At 40.2% G+C, this 21,613-nt stretch overlaps 1 protein-coding gene across 1 annotated transcript in view; it reads right to left on the bottom strand.

The window, feature by feature from the left end:
- Positions 1-21,613, bottom strand: part of ADGRE3 (adhesion G protein-coupled receptor E3) — a 247,176-nt gene that overhangs the window by 171,392 nt on the left and 54,171 nt on the right. The window lies entirely within an intron of this gene.

The raw sequence follows: 21,613 nt of genomic DNA, 5'->3' as shown, positions 1-21,613 counted from the left end.
CAGGGTCTTTAGTTTTTCCATACAAAATGTGAAATATTTTGTTCTAGTTCTGTGAAAAATGCCAATGGTAGTTTGATAGGGATTGCATTATTAAACCTGCAGATTGCTTTGGGTAGTAGAGTAATTTTCAGAATGTTTATTCTTCCAATCCAAGAATATGGTAAATCTTTGCATCTATTTGTATCATCTTTAATTTCTTTCATCATTGTCTTATAATTTTCTGCACACAGGTCTTTTGTTTCTTTAGGTAGGTTTATCTCTAGATATTTTATTCTTTTTGTTGCAATGGTAAATGGGAGTGTTTTCTTAATTTCCCTTTCAGAGTTTTCATTATTAGTGTATAAGAATGCCAGAGATTTCTGTGCATTAATTTTGTATCCTGCTACTTTACCAAATTCATTGATTAGCTCTAGTAGTTTTCTGGTAGCATCCTTAGGATTCTCTATGTATAGTATCATGTCATCTGCAAATAGTGACAGCTTTACTTCTTCTTTTCCAATCTGAATTCCTTTTAATTTTTTTTTTTTTGTCTCTGATTGCTGTGCATCGATTGAGATCGTATGGTTTTTCTCCTTCAATTTGGTAATATGGTGTATCACAATGATTGCGTATGTTGAAGAATCCTTGCATTCTTGGAATATACCCCACTTGATCATGGTGTATGATCCTTTCAATGTGCTGTTGGATTCTGTTTGCTAGTATTTTGTTCATGATTTTTTCATCTATGTTCATCAGTGATACTGGCCTGTAGTTTTCTTTCTTTGTGACATCTTTGTCTGGTTTTGGTATCTGGGTGATGGTGGCTTCGTAGAATGAGTTTGGCAGTGTTCCTCCCCCTGCTATATTTTGGAAGAATCTGAGAAGCAAAGGTGTTAGCTCTTCTGTAAATGTTTGATAGTATTTGCCTGTGAAGCCATCTAGTTCTGGGCTTTTGTTTGTTGGAAGATTTTTAATCACAGTTTCAGTTTCAGTGCTTGTGATTGGTCTGTTCATATTCTCTATTTCTTCCTGGTTCAGTCTCAGCACGTTGTGCATTTTTAAGAATTTGTCCATTTCTTCCAGATTGTCCATTTTATTGGCATAGAGTTGCTTGTAGTAATCTCTCATGATCTTTTGTATTTCTGCAGTGTCAGTCGTTACTTTTCCTTTTTCATTTCTAATTGTATGGATTTGAGTCTTCTCCCTTTTTTTCTTGATGAGTCTGGCTAATGGTTTATCAATTTTGTTTATATTCTCAAAGAACCAGCTTTTAGTTTTATTGATCTTTGCTATCATTTCTTTCATTTCTTTTTCATTTATTTCTGATCTGATTTTTATGATTTCTTTCCTTCTGCTATCTTTGGGGTTTTTTTGTTCTTTCTCTGATTGCTTTAGGTGCAAGGTTAGGTTGTTTATTTGAGATATTTCCTGTTTCTTAAGGTAGGATTGTATTGCTGTAAACTTCCCTCTTAGAACTGCTTTTGCTGCATCCCATAGGATTTGGGTCATCTTGTCTCCATTTTCATTTGTTTCTAGGTATTTTTTGAATTTCTCTTTGATTTCTTCAGTGATCACTTCATTATTAAGTAGTGTATTGTTTAGCCTCCATGTGTTTGTATTTTTTACATATCTTTTCTTGTAATTGATGTCTAGTCTCACAGTGTTGTGGTCAGAAAAGGTACTTGATACAATTTCAATTTTCTAAACTTTACCAAGGATTGATTTGTGACCCAAGATATGATCTGTCCTGGAGAATGTTCCATGAGCACTTGAGAAAAATGTGTATTCTGTTGTTTTTGGATGGAATGTCCTATAAATGTCAGTTAAGTCCATCTTGTTTAATGTATCATTGAAATCTTGTGTTTCCTTATTTACTTTTATTTTGGATGATCCGTCCATTGGTAAGTATGGTGTTAAAGTCCCCTACTATGATTGTGTTAGTGTCAATTTCCCTTTTCATGGCTGTTAGTATTTGCCTTGTGTATTGAGGTGCTCCAGTGTTCGGTGCATAAATATTTACAATTGTTATATTTCCTTCTTGGATGGATCCCTTGATCATTATGTAGTGTCCTTCTTTATCTCTTGTAATAGTCTTTACTTTAAAGTCTATTTTTCTGATATGAAAACTGCAACTCCAGCTTTCTTTTCATTTCCATTTGCATAGAATACCTTTTTCCATCCCCTCACTTTCAGTCTGTATGTGTCCCTAGGTCTGAAGTTGGTCTCTTGTGGACAGCATATATATGGGTCTTGTTTTTCTATCCATTCAGCAAGTCTGAGTCTTTTGGTGGGAGCATTTGATCCATTTACATTTAAGGTAATTATCGATATGTATGTTCCTATTCTCATTTTCTTAATTGTTTTGCATTAGTTACTGTAGGTCTTTTCCTTCTCTTGTGTTTCTTGCCTAGTGAAGTTCCTTTAGCATTTTTTGTAAAGCTGGTTTGGTGGTACTGAACTCTCTCAGCTTTTGCTTGTCTGTAAAGTTTTAATTTCTCCATCACATCTGAATGAGATCCTTGCTGGCTAGAGTAATCTTGGTTGTAGGTTTTTCTCCTTCATCACTTTAAATATGTCCTGCCACTCCCTTCTGGCTTGCAGAGTTTCTGCTGAAAGATCAGCTATTAACGTTATGGGGATTCTCTTCTGTGTTATTTGTTGTTTTTCCCTTGCTGCTTTTAATATTTTTTCTTTGTATTTAATTTTTGATAGTTTAATATGTGTCTTGGTGTGTTTCTCCTTGGATTTATCCTGTATGGGACTCTCTGTGCTTCCTGGACTTGATTATTTCCTTTCCCATATTAGGGAAGTTTTCAACTATAATCTCTTCAAATATTTTCTCAGTCCCTTTCTTTTTTCTTCTTCTGGGCCCACTATAATTTGAATGTTGGTGCATTTAATGTTGTCCCAGAGGTCTCTGAGACTGTCCTCAGTTCTTTTCATTCTTTTTTCTTATTTCTGCTCTGCAGTAGTTATTTCCACTATTTTATCTCCAGGTCACTTATCTATTTTTCTGCCTCAGTTAATCTGCTATTGATCCCTTCTAGAGTATTTTTTTCTTTTTTTTTTTTTCTCTTTTTTTGCCGTACGCAGGCCTCTTACTGTTGTGGCCTCTCACGTTGTGGAGTAGAGGCTCCAGACATGCAGGCTCCAGATATGCAGGCACAGCGGCCATGGTTCATGGGCCCAGCCGCTCCGCGGCATGTGGGATCTTCCCAGACTGGGGCATGAACCCGTGTTCCCTGCATTGGCAGGCAGACTCTCGACCCCTGCGCAACCAGGGAAGCCCCTCTAGAGTATTATTAATTTCATTTATTGTGTTGTTCATTGTTGCTTGTTTCCTCTTTAGTTCTTCTAGGTCCTTGTTAAGTGTTTCTTGCATTTTATCTATTCTATTTCCAATATTTTGGATTATCTTTACTATCATTATTCTGAATTCTTTTTCAGGTAGACTGCATATTTACTTTTCATTTGTTCTGTCTGGTGGGTTTTTACCTTGCTTCTTCACCTGCTGTGTGTTTTTCTGTCTTCTCATTTTTGCTTATCTTACTGTGTTTGGAGTCTCCTTTTTGCAGGCTGCAGGTTCGTAGTTCCCATTGTTTTTGGTGTGTGTCCCCAGTGGCTAAGGTTGCTTCAATGGGTTGTGTAGATTTACTGTTGGAGAGGACTAGTGCCTGTGTTTTGGTGGATGAGGCTGGATCTTGTCTTTCTGGTGGGCAGGTCCATGTCTGGTGGTGTGTTTTGGGTTGTCTGTGGCCTTCTTATGATTTTAGGCAGCCTCTCTGCTAATGGGTGGGGTTGTGTTCCTGTCTTGCTAGTTCTTTGTTGTAGGGAATCCAGCACTGTAGCTTGCTGGTTTTTGAGTGAAGCTGGGTGTTGGCTTTGAGATGGAGATCTCTGGGAGATTTTCACGGTTTGATATTACGTGGAGCTGGGAGGTCTCTTGTGGACCAGTGTCCTGAATCTGGCTCTCCCACCTCAAAGGCACAGCACTGACTCCTGGCTGGAGCACCAAGAGCCTTTCATCCACATGGCTCAGAATAAAAGGGAGAAAATGTAGAAGGAAAGAAAGAGGATAAAATAAAATAAAATAAAATAAAGCAAGATTTAAAAAATAGTTATTAAAAAATAATTATTGGGCTGCCCTGGAAGTGCACTGGTTGAGGGTCCACCTGCTGATGCAGGGGACGTGGGTTTGTGCTCTGGTCCAGGAAGATCCCACATGCCATGGAGCGGCTAGGCCCATTACCCTTGGCCACTGAGCCTGTGCGTCTGGACCCTGTGCTCCACGATGTTAGAGGCCACAACCATCACAGACCTGCGTACCACAAATAAAAATATTAAAAATTATTAAGAAAATGTTTTTTAAAAGTAAAAAGATAGGCATACAGAACCCTAGGACATATGGTGAAAGCAATGCTATACAGACAAAATATCACACAGAAGCATACACATACACACTCACAAGAAGAGGAAAAGGGGAAAAAAATCATAAATCTTGCTCTCAAAGTCCACCTCCTTATTTTGGGATGATTCGTTGTCTATTCATGTATTCCACAGATGCAGGGTACATCAGGTTGATTGTGGAGCTTTAATCTGCTGCTTCTGAAGCTGCTGGGAGAGATTTCCCTTTCTCTTCTTTGTTCTCACAGTTCCCAGGGTTCACCTTTGGATTTGGCCCTGCCTCTGCCTGTAGGTTGCTTGAGGGTGTCTGTTCCTCGCTCAGAGAGTACGGGGTTAAAGGAGCTGCTGATTTGGGGGCTCTGGCTCTCTCAGGCCAGGGGGAGGGAGGGGTACAGATGCCCAGAGAGCCTGTGGTGGCAGAGGCTGGTGTGATGTTGTACCAGTCTGAGGCATGCCGTGCGATCTCCTGGGATGTTGTCCCTGGATCACGGGATTTTGGCAGTGGCAGGCTACACAGGCTCCTGGGAGGGGAGGTGTGGAGAGTGACCTGTGCTTGCACACAGGCTTCTTGGTGGCTACAGCAGCAGCCTTAGCATCCCATGCCCATCTCTGGGGTCCGTGCTGATAGCTGCGGCTCGCGCCCGTCTCTGGAGTTCCTTTAAGCGGTGCTCTTAATCCCCTCTTCTCATGCACCAGGAAACAAAGAGGGAAGAAAAAGTCTCTTGTCTCTGCATCAGCTCCAGGCTTTTTCCCAGACTCTCTCCCGGGTAGCTGTGGTGCAGTAGTCCCTTCAGGCTGTGTTCACACAGCCAACCACAGTCCTCTCCCAGGGATCCAAGTGAAACCCGAGCCTCAGCTCCCAGCCCCCGCCAGCCAGAGCAGGTGAGCAGACAAGCCTCTCGGGCTGGTGAGTGCTGGTTGGCACCATTCGTCTGTGTGGGAATCTCTCCGCTTTGCTCTCCACACCCCTGTTGCAGCGCTCTCCTCTGTGGCTCCGAAGCTTCCCCCGTCAGCCACCTGCAGTCTCCGCCCGCGAAGTGGCTTCCTAGTGTGTGGAAACCTTTCCTCCTTCACAGCTCCCTCCCACTGGTGCAGGTCCCATCCCTATTCTTTTGTCTGTGTTTTTTCTTTTTCCCTACCCAGGTACGTGGGGAGTTTCTTGCCTTTTGGGAGGTCTGAGGTCTTCTGCCAGTGTTCAGTAGGTGTTCTATAGGAGCAGTTCCACATGCAGATGTATTTGTGATGTAGTTGTGGAGAGGATGGTGATCTCCATGTCTTACTGTTCCGTGATCTTGAAGCTCCTCCCTTTCTTGTTTTCTCTTTCTGGGACGCCTATAAATCGAATGTCGGTACATTTAATGTTGTCCCAGAGGTCTCTGAGACTGTCCTCAATTTTTTTCATTCTTTTTTCTTTATTCTGCTCTGCAGCAGTTATTTCCAGTATTTTATCTTCCAGGTCATTTATCCTTTCTTCTGCCTCATTTATTCTGCTATTGATTCTTTCTAGGGAATTTTTAATTTCATTTATTGTGTTGTTCATTGTTGTTTCTTTGCTCTTTAGTCCTTCTAGGTCTTGTTAAACATTTCTCGTATTTTCTCCGTTCTATTTCCAAGATTTTTGGATCATCTTTTCTGTCATTACTCTGAATTCTTTTTCAGGTATGCTGCCTATTTCCTCTTCATTTGTTTGGTTTGGTGAGTTTTTCCTTGTGCTCCTTCACCTGTTGCATATTACTCTGTCATCTCATCACTTACTGTGTTTGGTGTCTCTTTTTTGCAGGCTACAGGTTTGTAGTTCCTGTTGTTTTTGGTGTCTGCCCCCGGTGGGTAATGTTGGTTAAGGGGCTTGTGTAGGCTTCCCGGTAGAGAGGACTGGTGCCTGTGTTTTGGTGGATGGGGCTGGATATTGTCTTTCTGGTGGGCAGGGCTGTGTCCAGTGGTGTTTTGGGGTGTCTGTGAACTTAGTATGATTTTAGGCAGTCTCTCTGCTACTGGGTTAGGTTGTGTTCCTGTCTTGCTAGTTTTTTGGCATGGGGTGTCCAGCACTTGAGCTTGCTGGCCATTGAGTGGAGCTGGTTCTTAGGGTTGAGACAGAGACCTCTGGGAGAGCCCTCGCTGATTCATATTACATGTGGCCATGAGGTCTCTGGTGGTCCAGTGTACTAAACTCAGCTCTCCCACCTCAGAGGCTCAGTCCTGACAGCAGGCTGGAGCACCAAGACCCTGTCAGCCACACAGCCAGGTATGTGGGGAGTTTCTGCCCTCTGGGAAGTCTGAGGTCTTCTGCCTGCCTTTAGTAGGTGTTCTGTAGTTGTTCCACATGTAGATGTATTTGTGGTGTATTTGTGAGGAGGAAGGTGATCTCCACGTCTTATTCCTCCACCATCTCTATTGGATATCTATCTTATATTTTAAAAGCTCCTAGTTTCATTTTTAGTCTTTTTCACTTATTTCTACTGTGATCTTTTTTCTTTCTTTCATTTTACTAACTTTGCATTTGCTTTATCTTCTTTTTCTAGTTCCTTGATACGTAAAGTTAGGTTTTTTGAAACCTTTTTTTGTTTCTTGACTTATCACTATCACTGTGAACTTCCCTCTTGGAAATGCTTTTGATGCATAATGTAAGTTTCAGTTTGTTGCACAATAGTCCCCCTTTATCTGCAGTTTTGGTTTTTACAGTTTCAGTTACCTGCAGTCAACAGTGGTCTGAAAATATTAAATGGAAAATTACAGAAATAGACATTTTTAAAATACTTTAAACATTTTTTAAAGTACAGTTTTGAATTGTGCATTGTCCTGAGGAGTGTGATAAAACGTTGTGCCATCCTGCTCCATGTTGCCTGGGATATGAATCATCCCTTTGTTTGTTGTATACACACTGTGTGTGCACGTGTATGCACAGGAAAAAACATAATATTTGTGGGGTTAATTACTATTCATGGTTTCAGGCGTCCACTCAGTGTCTTGGAATGTATCCCTCACAGATAATGGGGTTCTACTATATTTCCATTTCATTTGTCTCAAGGTACTTTTTAAAATTTCTCTTTTGATTTGTTTAACCTATTGGTTGTTCAGTATCATTTTTAATCTCCACGTGTGAATTTTCCAGTTATCTTCTCATAATGGATTTCTAGTTGTATTGCACTGTGGTCGGGAAAGATGCTTAATATGACTTTAATCTTCTTAAATTTATTAAGACTTGTTTTGTGGCCTAACATATGCTCTGTCCTGGAAAATGTTCCACGTGCCTTTGAAAAGATTGTGTATTCTGTTGCTTTTGGATGGAATGACTGGCCTAATGTGTCACTGAAGGCCAGTGTTTCTTTCATTTTTTTTTAACATCTTTATTGGAGTATAATTGCTTTACAGTGGTGTGTTAGCTTCTGCTTTATAACAAAGTGAATCAGTTATACATATACATATGTTCTCATATCTCCTCCCTCTTGCGTCTCCCTCCCTCCCCCCTCTGTAGGTGGTCAGAAGCACCAAGCTGATCTCCCTGTGCTATGCAGCTGTTTCCCACTAGCTATTTATTTTACGTTTGGTAGTATATATATGTCCATGCCACTCTCTCACTTTGTCACTGCTTATCGTTCCCCGTCCCCATATCCTCAAGCCCATCCTCTAGTAGGTCTGTGTCTTTATTCCCGTCTTGCCCATAGGTTCTTCATGACCTTTTTTTTTTTCTTAGATTCCATATATATGTGTTAGCATCCGGTATTTGTTTTTCTCTTTTTGACTTACTTCACTCTGTATGACAGACTCTAAGTCCATCCACCTCACTACAAATAATTTCGTTTCTTTTCATGGCTCAGTAATATTTCATTGTATATATGTGCCACATCTTCTTTATCCATTCATCTGTTGATGGACACTTAGGTTGCTTCCATGTCCTGACTATTGTAAATAGAGCTGCAATGAACATTTTGGTACGTGTCTCTTTTTGAATTATGATTTTCTCAGTGTATATGCCCAGTAGTGGCATTGCTGGGTCATATGGTAGTTCTATTTTTAGTTTTTTAAGGAACCTCCATACCGGTCTCCATAGTGTCTGTACCAATTCACATTCCCATCAGCAGTGCAAGAGTGTTCCCTTTCCTCCACACCCTCTCCAGCATTTATTCTTTCTAGAGTTTTTGATGATGGCTATTCTGACCAGTGTGAGATGATATCTCATTGTAGTTTTGATTTGCATTTCTCTAATGATTAATGATGTTGAGCATTCTTTTATGTGTTTGTTGGCAGTCTGTATATCTTCTTTGGAGAGATGTCTATTTAGGTCTTCTGCCCATTTTGGGGTTGGACTGTTTATTTCTTTGATATTGAGCTGCATGTGCTACTTGTAAATTCTGCAGATTAATCCTTTGTCAGTTGCTTCATTTGCAAATATTTTCTCCCATTCTGAGGGTTGTCTTTTGGTCTTGTTTATGGTTTCCTTTGCTGTGCAAAAGGTTTGAAGTTCATTAGGTCCCATTTGTTTTTGTTTTTATTTCCATTTCTCTGGGAGGTGGGTCAAAAAGGATCTTGCTGTGATTTATGACATAGAGTATTCTGCCTATGTTTTCCTCTAAGAGTTTGATAGTTCTGGACTTACATTTAGGTCTTTAATCCATTTTGAGCTTATTTTTGTGTATGGTGTTAAGGAGTGATCAAATCTCATTCTTTTACACGTACCTGTCCAGTTTTCCCAGCACCAGTTATTGAAGAGGCTGTCCTTTCTCCACTGTACATTCCTGCCTCCTTTATCAAAGATAAGATGACCATATGTGCATGCATTTATCTCGGCTTTCTATCCTGTTCCATTGATCTATCTTTCTGTTTTTGTGCCAGTACCATACTGTCTTGATTACTGTAGCTTTGTAATATAGTCTGAAGTCAGGGATCCTGATTCCTCCAGCTCCACTTTTCATTCTGAAGATTGCTTTGGCTATTCGGGGTCCTTTGTGTTTCCATACGAATTGTGAAATTCTTTGTTCCAGTTCTGTGAAAAATGCCAGTGGTAGTTTGATAGGGATTTCATTAAGTCTGTAGATTACTTAGGGTAGTAGAGTCATTTTCACAATGTTGATTCTTCGAATCCAAGAACATGGTATATCTCTGCATCTATTTGTATCATCTTTAATTTCTTTCATCAGTGTCTTATAATTTTCTTCATATTGGTCTTTTGTCTCTTCAGGTAGGTTTATTCCTAGATATTTTATTCTTTTTGTTGCACTGGTAAATGGGAGTGTTTTCTTAATTTCCCTTTCAGATTTTTCATCATTAGTGTATAGGAATGCCAGAGATTTCTGTGCATTAATTTTGTATCCTGTAACTTTACCAAATTCATTTATTAGCTCTAGTAGTTTTCTAGAGCTACTAGTTAGCTTCTAGGTAGCATCTTTAGGATGCTCTATGTATAGTATCATGTCATCTGCAAACAGTAACAGCTTTACTTCTTTTCCAATTTGGATTCCTTTTATTTCCTTTTCTTCTCTGATTGCTGTGGCTAAAACTTCCAAAAACTATGTTGAATAAGAGTGGTGAGAGTGGGCAACCTTGTCTTGTTCCTGATCTTAGTGGAAATGCTTTCAGTTTTTCACCATCAAGGATGTTGTTGGCTGTGGGTTTGTTATATATGGCCTTTATTATGTTGAGGAAAGTTCCCTCTATGCCTACTTTCTGCAGGGTTTTTATCATAAATGGGTGTTGAGTTTTGTTGAACACTTCTTCTGCATCTATTGAGATGCTCATGTGGTTTTTCTCCTTCAATTTGTTAATATGGTGTATCACATTGATTTATTTGCATATATTGAAGAATCCTTGCATTCCTGAAATAAACCCCACTTGATCATGGTGTATGATCCTGTTAATGTGCTGTTGGCTTCTGTTTGCTAGTATTTTGTTGAGGATTTTTGCATCTGTGTTCATCAGTGATATTGGCCTGTAGTGTTATTTCTTTGTGACGTCTTTGTCTGGTTTTGGTATCAGGGTGATGGTGGCCTCGTAGAATGAGTTTGGGAGTGTCCCTCCCTCTGCTACATTTTGGAAGAGTTTAAAAAGCATAGGCGTTAGCTCTTCTCTAAATGTTTGATAGAATTCGCCTGTGAAGCCATCTGGTCCTGGGCTTTTGTTTGTTGGAAGATTTTTCATCACAATTTCAATTTCAGTGCTTGTGATTGGTCTGTTCATATTTTCTATTTCTTCCTGGTTCAGTCTCGGCAGGTTGTGCATTTTTAAGAATATGTCCATTTCTTCCAGGTTGTCCATTTTATTGGCATAGAGTTGCTTGTAGTAATCGCTCATGATCCTTTGTATTTCTGCATTGTCAGTTGTTACTTCTCCTTTTTCATTTCTAATTCTATTGATTTGAGCCTTCTCCCTTTTTTTCTTGATGAGTCTGGCTAATGGTTTATCAATTTTGTTTATCTTCTCAAAGAGCGAACTTTTAGTTTTATTGATCTTTGCTATCATTTCTTTCATTTGTTTTTCATTTATTTCTGATCTGATCTTTATGATTTCTTTCCTTCTGCTAACTTTGGGGGTTTTTTTGTTCTTCCTTCTCTAATTGCTTTAGGTGCAAGGTTAGGATGTTTCCTTGAGATGTTTCTTGTTTCTTAAGGTAGGACTGTATTGGTATAAACTTCCCTCTTAGAACTGCTTTTGCTGCATCCCATAGGTTTTGGTTCGTCGTATTGTCATTGTCATTTGTTTCTAGGTATTTTTTGATTTCCTCTTTGATTTCTTCATTGATCTCTTGGTTATTAAGTAGTGTACTGTTTAGCCTCCATGTGTTTGTATTTTATTACAGATTTTTGCCTGTAATTGATATCTAGTCTCATAGTGCTGTGGTCGGAAAAGATACTTGATACGATGTCAATTTTCTTGAATTTACCAAGGCTTGATTTGTGACCCAAGATATGATGTATCCTGGAGAAGTTTCCATGAGCACTTGAGAAGAAAGTGTATTCTGTTAAGTCCATCTTGTTTAATGTATCATTTGAAGCTCTTGTTTCCTTATTTATTTTCATTTTGGATGATCTGTGTACTGGTGAAAGTGGGGTGTTAAAGTCCCCTACTATGATTGTGTTACTGTCGATTTCCCCTTTTATGGCTGTTAATATTTGCCTTATGTATTGAGGCGCTCCTATGTTGGGTGCATAAATATTTACAATTGTTATATCTTCTTCTTGGATCGATCCCTTGATCATTATGTAGTGTCCTTCTTTGTCCCTTCTAACAGTCTTTATTTTAAAGTCTATTTTGTCTGATATGAGAATTGCTTGTCCAGCTTTCTTTTGATTTCCATTTGCATGGAATATCTTTTTCCATCCCCTCACGTTCAGTCTGTATGTGCCCTTATGTCTGTAGTAGGTGCCTTGTAGACAGCGTATATACAGGTCTTGTTTTTGTATCCATTTAGCCAGTCTGTGTCTTTTGTTTTGGAGCATTTAATCCATTTACATTTAAGGTAATTATCAATATGTATGTTGCTATTCCCATTTTCTTAAATGTTTTGAGTTTGTTATTTTAGGTCTTTTCCTTCTGTTCTGTGTCCTTCCTAAAGAAATTCCTTTAGCATTTGTTGTAAAGCTGGTTTGGTGCTGCTGAATTCTCTTAGCACTTGCTTGTCTATGAAAGTTTTAATTTCTCCATAAACCTGAATGAGATCCTTCCTGGGTAGAATAATTTGGTTGTAGATATTTCTCCTTCATCACTTTAAATATGTCCTGCCACTTCCTTCTGGCTTGCAGACTTTGTGCTGAAAGATCAGCTGTTAACCTTATGGGGATTCCCTTGTGTGTTTTTTTCCCCTTGCTGCTTTTAATATTTTTTCTTTGTATTTAATTTTTGATAGTTTGATTAATATGTGTCTTGTCGTTTTTCTCTCCTTGAATTATCCTGTATGGGACTCTCTGTGCATTAAACTCTATGCATCAACCCCACTCCTCTCCCTGGACTTGACTATTTCCTTTCCCATATTAGGGAAGTTTTCAACTATACTCTCTTCAAATATTTTCTCAGTCCCTTTCTTTTGCTCTTCTTCTTCTGTGACCCCTATAATTCGAATGTTGGTGTGTTTAACGTTGTCCCGGAAGTCTCTGAGCCTGTCCTAAGTTCTTTTCATTCTTTTCTCTTTATTGTGCTCTGCAGTATTTATTTCCACGATTTTATCTTCCAGGTCACTTATCTGTTCTTCTGCCTCAGTTAATCTGCTATTGATCCCTTCTAGAGAATTTTTAATTTCATTTATTGTGTTGTTCATCATTGTTTGGTTGCTCTTTAATTCTTCCAGGTCCTTGTTAAACGTTTCTTGTGTTATTCTATTTCCAAGATTTTGGATCGTCTTTACTATCATTATTCTGAATTCTTTCTCAGGTAGACTGCCTATTTCCTCTTCATTTGTTCGGTCTGGTGGGTTTTTACCTTGCTCCTTCATCTGTGATGTAGTTCTCTGTCTTCTCATTTTGCTTAACTTACTGTGTTTGGGGTCTCCTTTTCGCAGGTTGCAGGTTCGTAGTTCCCGTTGTTTTTGGTGTGTGTCCCCAGGGGCTAAGGTTGGTTCAGTGGGTTCTGTAGGCTTCCTAGTGGAGAGAACTAGTGCCTGTGTTCTGGTGGATGAGGCTGGATCTTGTCTTTCTGGTGGGCAGATCCACGTCTGGTGGTATGTTTTGGGGTGTTTGTGATTTATTATGATTTTAGGCAGCCTCTCTGCTAATGGATGGGGTTGTGTTCCTCTCTTGCTACTTCTTTGGCATAGGGTGTCCAGCACTGTAGCCTGCTGGTCGTTGAGTGAAGCTGGGTCTTGGTGTTGAGATGGAGATCTCTGGGAGATTTTCACCATTTGATGTTATGTGGAGCTGGGAGGCCTCTTGTGACCAGTGTCCTGAAGTTGTCTCTCCCACCTCAGAGGCACAGCCCTGACTCCTGGCTGGAGCACCTAGAGCCTTTCATCCACACAGGTCAAATTAAGAGAGAGAAAAAATAAGAAAGAAAAAAGGAATGAAAGAAAGAAAGAAGACAAAATAAATTTATTAAAATAAAAAATATTAAGAAAAATATTTTTGAAAGTAAAAAAAACGGGATGAACAGAATCCTAGGACAAATGGTAAAAGCAAAGCTATACAGACACAATCACAGAAAGAAGAATACACATGCACACTTACAAAAAGAGGAAAGGGGGAAAAAAATATATATCTTTGCTCCCCAACTCCACCTCTTCAATTTGGGATGATTCGTTGTCTATTCAGGTATTCCACCGATGCAGGGTACATCAAGTTGATTGTGGAGATTTAATCCGCTGCTCCTGAAGCTGCTGGGAGAAATTTCCCTTTCTCTTCTTTGTTCACACAGCTCCCGGGGTTCAGCTTTGGATTTGGACCTGCCTCTGCTTGTAGGTCGCCTGAAGGCGTCTGTTGCTCAGACAGGACAGGCTTAAAGGAGCAGCTACTTCGGGGTCTCTGGCTCACTCAGGCCGGGGTGAAGCAGGGGCACGGAATCGGGGCTAGCCTGCATTGGCAGAGGCCTGTGTGACGTTGCAACAGCCTGAGGCATGCTGTGCGTTCTACTGGGGAAGTTGTCTCTGGATCACAGGACCCTGGCAGTGGCGGGCTGCACAGGCTCCCGGGAGGCAAGTTGTGGATAGTGACCTGTGCTCGCACACAGGCTTCTTGGTGGCTGCAGCAGCAGCCTTAGCGTCCCATGCCCGTCTCTGGGGTCCGCACTGATAGCCGCAGCTCACGCCCGTCTCTGGAGCTCCTTTAAGGGGCACTCTTAATCCCCTCTTCTAGCGCGCACCAAGAAGCAAAGAGGGAATAACAAGATTCTACCCTCTGCAGCAGCTCCAGAGTTTTTCCCAGACTCCCTCCCGGCTACCCGTGGTGCACTAGTCCCTTCAGGCTGTGTTCTCACAGCCAACCCCACTCCTCTTCCTGGGATCCAACCAAAGCCCGAGCCTCAGTCCCCAGCCTCTGCCAGCCCTGGCGGGTGAGCAGACAAGCCTCTCGGGCTGGTGAGTGCTAATTGGCACCGTTCCTCTGTGCGGGAATCTCTCTGCTTTGCCCTCCGCACCCCTGTTGCTGCGCTCTCCTCCGTGGCTCCAAAGCTTCCCCCCTCCGCCACCCATAGTCTCCACCCGCGAAGGGGCTTCCTAGTGTTTGGAAACCTTTCCTCCTTCACAGCTCCCTCCGACTGATTCAGGTTCCATCCCTATTCTTTTGTCTGTTTTTTCTTTTGGCCTGCCCATGTACGTGGGGAGTTTCTTGCCTTTTGGGAGGTCTGAGGTCTTCTGCCAGCATTCAGTATGTGTTCTATAGGAGCAGTTCCACGTGCAGATGTATTTCTGATGTGGTTGTGGGGAGGAAGGTGATCTCTGCGTCTTACTCTTCCACCGTCTTGAAGCTCCACCCTTTCTTGTTTTCTTCTTCTTCTGGGACCCCTATATTTCGAGTGTTGGTGCATTTAATGTTGTCTCAGACGTCTCTGAGACTATCCTCAATTCTTTTCATTCTTTTTTCTTTATTCTGCTCTGCAGCAGTTATTTCCAGTATTTTATTTTCCAGGTCATTTATCCTTTCTTCTGCCTCATTTATTCTGCTATTGATTCTTTCTAGGGAATTTTTAATTTCATTTATTGTGTTGTTCATTGTTGTTTCTTTGCTCTTTAGTCCTTCTAGGTCTTGTTAAACATTTCTCATATTTTTCCATTCTATTTCCAAGATTTTTGGATCATCTTTTCTATCATTACTCTGAATTTTTTTCAGGTAGTCTGCCTATTTCCTCTTCATTTATTTGGTGTTCTGGGATTTTTTTTTTTTTTTTTTGCGGTATGCGGGCCTGTCACTGTTGTGGCCTCTCCTGTTGCGGAGCAAAGGCTCCGGACACACAGGCTCAGCAGCCATGGCTCGGGCCCAGCCGCTCCACAGCATGTGGGATCTTCCCGGACCAGGGCACGAACCCGTGTCCCCTGCATTGGCAGGCAGACTCTCAACCACTGTGCCACCAGGGAAGCCCCCTGTTATTGTATGGCTTTCTACTTCTCCCTTTAGATCTGTTAAATTTTGTTTTACATATTCAGATGTTCCTTTTTTCAGTGCATAAATGTTTACAAATGTTATATTCTCTTTTTGGATTTACTTTTTTATCATTATATAATGACCTTTTTTGTCTCTTATAACAGTCTCTATCTTAAATCTATTTTGACTGCCCAGTTTTCTTCTGGTTTCCATTTGCATGGAATATTATTTTTCCATCCTTTCAGTCTGTGTGTGCACTTGTACCTCAGGTGAGGTTTTTGTAGGCAGTATATAGGTGAGTCTTTTTTTAAAAATTCATTCAGCCACTCTGTGTTTTGATGGGAGAATTTATTATTTGTTTTACATTTAAAGTAATTATTGATAGGTATGTCCTTATTGCTATTTTGTTCACTGTTTTCTGGCTGTTTTGTAATTCCTATTTTCCTGTCTTCTTTGCTTGCTTAGATTCCTGTCTTTTTTGGTATGCTTAGATTCCTTTACCTTTTTCTTTTGTGTATCTACCACAGGTATACCACAGAGATATTGCAGGTTCAGCCCACTGCAATAAAGCAGTTATCACAATGAAGCAATTATCACATGAATTTTGGTTTCCTAGTGTATATAAATCTATGTTTACCCTATATTATGGTCTATTAAGTGTATAACAGCATTATGTATAAAAAATGTATACACCTTACTTTTAAAATACTTTAGAGCTAAAAAATACCAACCATCATCTGAGCCTTCAGTGAGTCATTGTAGTAACATCAAAGATCACTGATCACAAATCACCATAACAAATAGTATAATAATTTGAAAGGAGAAAGGGGAATCAAGATGACAGGGTAGGAGGATGTGGAACTCCCCTACCCCTACAACACATCAAAAATACTTGCTACAGTTCTCACAGAAAATTAACTGGAACCTGGCAGAACTTTTTTTTTGGCCCACACTGCACAGCTTGCAGGATCTTAGTTACCCAACCAGGAATTGAACACACGCCCGTACAGTGGAAGTGCAGAGTCTTAACCACTGTACTACCAGGGAGGTCCCCAGAAGAACTTCTGTACAACCAAAGCCGCAAGAAAGATCTCCACGTAACTGGGTAGGACAGAAAAAAAGACATTAGGTTGGGATCTGTGCCCTTGGGAGGGATCTGAAAGGAAGAGAAGGTCCACACGGGCAGCCCCTCACCTTGGGGAGCAAGCAGGTGGAGCCACAATCTGTGCATCCCAGTCCTGGCGTCCTGTGGAGAGGAGACTAGCCCTCTTGGCTGCTCGGAAAACCACTGGGACAGTCAGAAGGGCTGGAGAAGCCAAGATGCTACTCGCAAGGAGTGTGCACATGCTGGCTTGTCAACAATCAGCGCAGAGAGAGCCTGGCACTGGCAGCTGCTGCCTTGCCACTCCCCAGTGTGAATTGGGCAAACACCCTGGCCCTCTACACTCCACACCACAGCCTGGTGGGAGATCTGGGCCAACTGGGCCCTGGGAAAAGACTAGGTCTGTACACAAAGACAGACCAAGGGTCTTGGGTGTGATCTTGGTGGGGCAGCTGGAAGCAACCATTGTCCTTGCACACACAGGGCAGCACCCCAGGAATCCTAGGCAGATAGGCTCTGGGAGAGGACTCAGTCTAGCTATGCAGAGACAGCCCGGAGAACCCGGGTGTGATCCAGGCAGGGCAGCAGCAGATGTTGTCATGCGTATAGGAACATACAGCAACTCATCTCTCGTTGCCCATAACTGGCAATTCCCTATGCATAGGGCAAATGAGAACACCCACATCAAAGTGGGTAGAAGCTGAGGCACTATCTTACCATAACTGGCCCCCAACCCATGTATGGCACCCCACCTTCCGGAAGGCACTCAAAACTCCAAGCTTCTCCTTAAGGAGCAAAGGGTTTAGACCCCACACTTGGCACTCCAGCTTTTAAGAGTCACACATGAAGATAAGCCCCCCAAACATCTAGCCTTTCAGGGGTGGGGGGCACAACCACACAGCATGTGGGATCCTAGTTCCCTGATCAGGGATGGAACCCACGTCCCCTGCAGTGGAAGGGCAGAATCTTATAACCACTGGACCACCAGGGAAGTCCCAAAACATCTAGCTTTGAAAACCAGTGGGGCTTGTGTCCATGAGACCAACAAGGCTATAGTGAACTGAGAACAGCTCTTAAAGGGTCCTCTTTTCTAATGTTCCACATGTTTATATCATTTTCAGACATACCTTATTTTATTGCGATTCACTTTATTGCACTTTACAGATAATGCATTTTTTGCAAGTTGAAGATTGGTTGTAACCCTGTGTGAAGCAAATCTATCGGCACCTTTTTTTCAATAGCATTTGCTCATTTTGTGTGTCTGTCACATTTTGGTAATTCTCACAGTATTTCAAATTTTTGTTACATTTGTTATGGTGGTCTGTGATCTTTGATGGTTAGCATTTTTTAGCAATAAAGTATTTTTAAATTAAGGTATGTACATTGTATTTTTATACATAATGCTAGTGCACACTTAATAGAGTACAGAATAGTATAACTTTTACATGCACTGGCAAACCAAAAAATTCATGTGATTTGCTTTATTGTGGTAGTCTGGAACTGAACCCTCATTGTCTCCAAGGTATGCCTGTACCTCCTAATGAATTTCTTTTACTGTTTCTTGTAAAACCAGGTGTATTGATGTTAGAGTCCCTCAATTTCTTCTCAGAAAGTATTTCTCCATCACTGTTTTTCCTGAGATGCAGCAGTCCTAGAGATTTTTTTTATTACAAAGGCTTATCTGCTTTTTAATATTTTTTTATTGAAGTATAGTTGATTTACACTGTGTATTCATTTCAGGTATCCAGCAAAGTTATTCAGTTATATATATATTCAGTTATTATATATATATTCAGTTATTTTATATATATATATAATTATTTTCCAGATTCTTTTCACATATAGGTTATTACAAAGTATTCTCCCTCACTTCTGAAGAATAATTTTGCTTGACACAGAGTTTTAGGATGGTGGGTTTTTACCTTCTGCACTTTAAATATTTCATTCCACTCTCTTCTTGCATATTTGGGGTTTTTTGTTGTTGTTTTTGTTTGGTTTTGGTATGTTAATGTTTACAGCAGCTTTATTCATAATCACCAAAACCTGGAAACAACTCAAATGTCATTTGGTGAATGAATAAATTATAGTACATCTGTACAATGCAATCCTACTCAGCAATAAAAAGTAATGAACTGTTAATATGTGCAACAACATGGATAAATCTTATATATATATTCCTATATGTGTATATATATATATGTATGTATATATATTCATATGTATGTATATATATGTGTATGTATATATATGTATATGTATGTATATGTGTGTATGTGTGTATATACATATATGTGTGTGTATATATATATATATATATATTGCTAAGTGAAAGAACCCAGATTCCAAAGGATAAATATGATGTGATTCCAGTTATATGATATTTCTTGCTTGCATAGTTTTTGAAAAGAGGTCTGATTTAATTCTTATCCTTGTTTAAGTAAAACTAAGGTTTGTTTTTTCCCTCTGGCTTCTTTCAGAATGTTCCCTTTGTCTTTGATTTTTCTCCAGTTGAAAATGATATGCTTGGCAGTGCAGTTTTTGGTGTTCTTTTTTTTCATGTTTTGTGTTTTTCTTAGCTTCCTGAATCTGCAGTTTGCTGTCTATCACTAATGTTAGGAAAATCTCAGTGATGATTGCTTCACTTATTTTTTTTGTTCCTTTCTGCTTTTCTATCAGGTATTCTCATTTTGTGTATTTTACAGCTGCTGTCATTGTCCCAAAGTTCTTAGATACTGTATTCTTTTTTGTCTTTGCATTAAGCCCTGGTGAAACAGTCTCTTTTGAGGATAGGCCTTGTTAAGAATAGTTATTTCAAAATAGCTTCTTTCTTTCTTTCCAATTTTGGAAACAGTGGTTTGCTCTGTGTCTTCAGTTCTTTGCTTTTCTTCTTGTGAGGTTAGGAAGGATGATTTCTAAGTTCTTTATACAAAGAACAAGAAAAGAGAAGTCTCTGACTCCAGTTTTTTGACTGCTGACAGCTTTGAAGCCTCATCCCTCCTTCCTCCTCTTGTGACCCACATGTATCCATGATGATAGGAAAGCCTTAGTTTCCTTCCTGTGGCAGTGACAAGAGATTCAATTCATGCCTGCTCCTGCCCTTGTATGTGAACTCTCTCTTCAGTCCACCCACAACCTCAACTAAAAAATAAGTCCATGTACTTTTCCTTGCACTCTCAAGCCATTTCATGCCTTCTTGAGAGGCCTGCCTTACTCCCCAGAGACCTCAATTATGGAAGTAATAAACCTTTGTACACTATTGGCAGTGTGTGGTGTCATCAACTTACATATTCCTGTAATCGGGGCTGGGCTGTTATGCTTCTGTGCACCATATGGGAGTTCAGAAGTGAGAGATGTTGGGAGGATTGCCTCTGGAGTGGCTGGCCAGGAAACTTCCACCTGAAATTAGAGAATGGAGGTTTTACATTGTTTGGAGGAAAGCGCTGTGAATTCTTTATGTATTATATAATCATGGGCAGATTCACCATCAGACCTTTGTGGAGTGTTGTGAATTCCTGTGCAATATGCAGCTCTTAACCCATTCCTCAAGGTTATTTAGCAAGGGCTTTGACCAAAAAGAAATGTTTTAGCACTTTATCATTTCATTATGTGTGCCTGTGTGTGCTAAAAACCTAGTGAGAAGCAGCCCTGAGGCTCATTGTGTATAGGGTTTTGTGGAGGTCTAAGTAGCTGTGTCTTTTTAGCATGTCATACCATGCAAAGTTGTCTGAGCCTTAACTTCTGAATAACTTCCTAGCTCCATGAATGGGACAGAGAGAGAATGGAGAAACTGAGTCTGCAATAAATTTTACACAAGCTAAAAGTACTACTTCTTTACAACAATACTTTAATCTAGCCAGTTGCACCTGGCTATTTCTTAACACCTGGAGTAATTCTCAGGCCAGTATGGCAAACTGATCCTTGTCACAAGTTGGATTTCCACAGGCCTCCTGGACTCTCATGTTTGGTGATGAGCTTCCAGTTCTTCACTGTTTTATTCATTGAAAGCTCCTGCAGATTTGACCTCATACATCATGGAGTGTACTGAATTAAATGGTGTGTAATAACAAGGGAGATGAGTTTTTCTCACAAGAGATTGATGTGTTTAAAATGATTCATTTGTGTAGCATTTCTCTCATTTCTCCAGGGTGCTCTAGACCCTGACATCAGAGAGCAATAACATTTAAAGTAATCACAGTGAAAATGAATAAATAATTTGCATGTGTTCATTATGCTGTTAAATTCATGAAGAAGTAAGGACATAGAGTCAGTTTCTGATGACCAAGACATAAAATAAATGTTTGAAGGTGACAGAATCATATGTAATCTTCCTGTAAATTGAGTATAAATCCCCAGTTCTGTCAGACTCACACATTTTACTGGAAACATATTTGGTCTGTTTTAGGACCCAGTGACCTTTGAGGATGTGGCTGTGAACTTCACCCAGGAGGAGTGGGCTTTACTGAATCCTTTGCAGAAGAAACTTTATAGAGATGTGATGCAGGAAATCTTGAGGAACCTGGCCTCAATAGGTAAGCATGACAACATTCCTTCACTTCTTCAGTTAGAGAACAAGTATTTCTTGCCCATCAACACTGTTCCAAGATGTGGAATATGGAAAAGTAATACAGTAGTCCCCCCTTATCCGCAGGGGATACATTCCAAGACCACCAGTGGATGCCTGAAACTGCAGATAGTACTGAATCCTATACATACATACCTATGATAATAAGTTTAATTTAGAAATTTGGTGCACAGTAAGATATTGATAACAATAAGAATAAAACATGTAAAATAGACATGAACTTAACATGCGTAAGTGTTAAGTGTCCATAACTTGCAGTTTGAGATGAGACAGCAAAACTAAGATCAACTTCTTTTTCCTTCTTTACAATTTCATGGTAGAAGATTCATTTTTCCTATAGATCTTAGCAACATCAGTGTATGATTTTTTTCTTCCCTTAAATCAAGAACTTTCATCTTTTCACTGAAAGGAAGCACTTTATAACTTTTCTTTGGCATATCCTAATTACCAACATCACTATTCTTGCGCTCTGGGGCCATTGTTAATTAAAATAAGGACTACTTGAACACAAGCACTGCAATACCACCACAGTGATCTGAAAACTGAGATGGC

This window comes from Orcinus orca, chromosome 3, assembly GCF_937001465.1.
Source record: "Orcinus orca chromosome 3, mOrcOrc1.1, whole genome shotgun sequence".
NCBI lineage: Eukaryota > Metazoa > Chordata > Mammalia > Artiodactyla > Delphinidae > Orcinus > Orcinus orca.
Note: the sequence above shows the minus strand (reverse complement) of the source record. Positions and strands in the feature narration are given on the sequence as shown.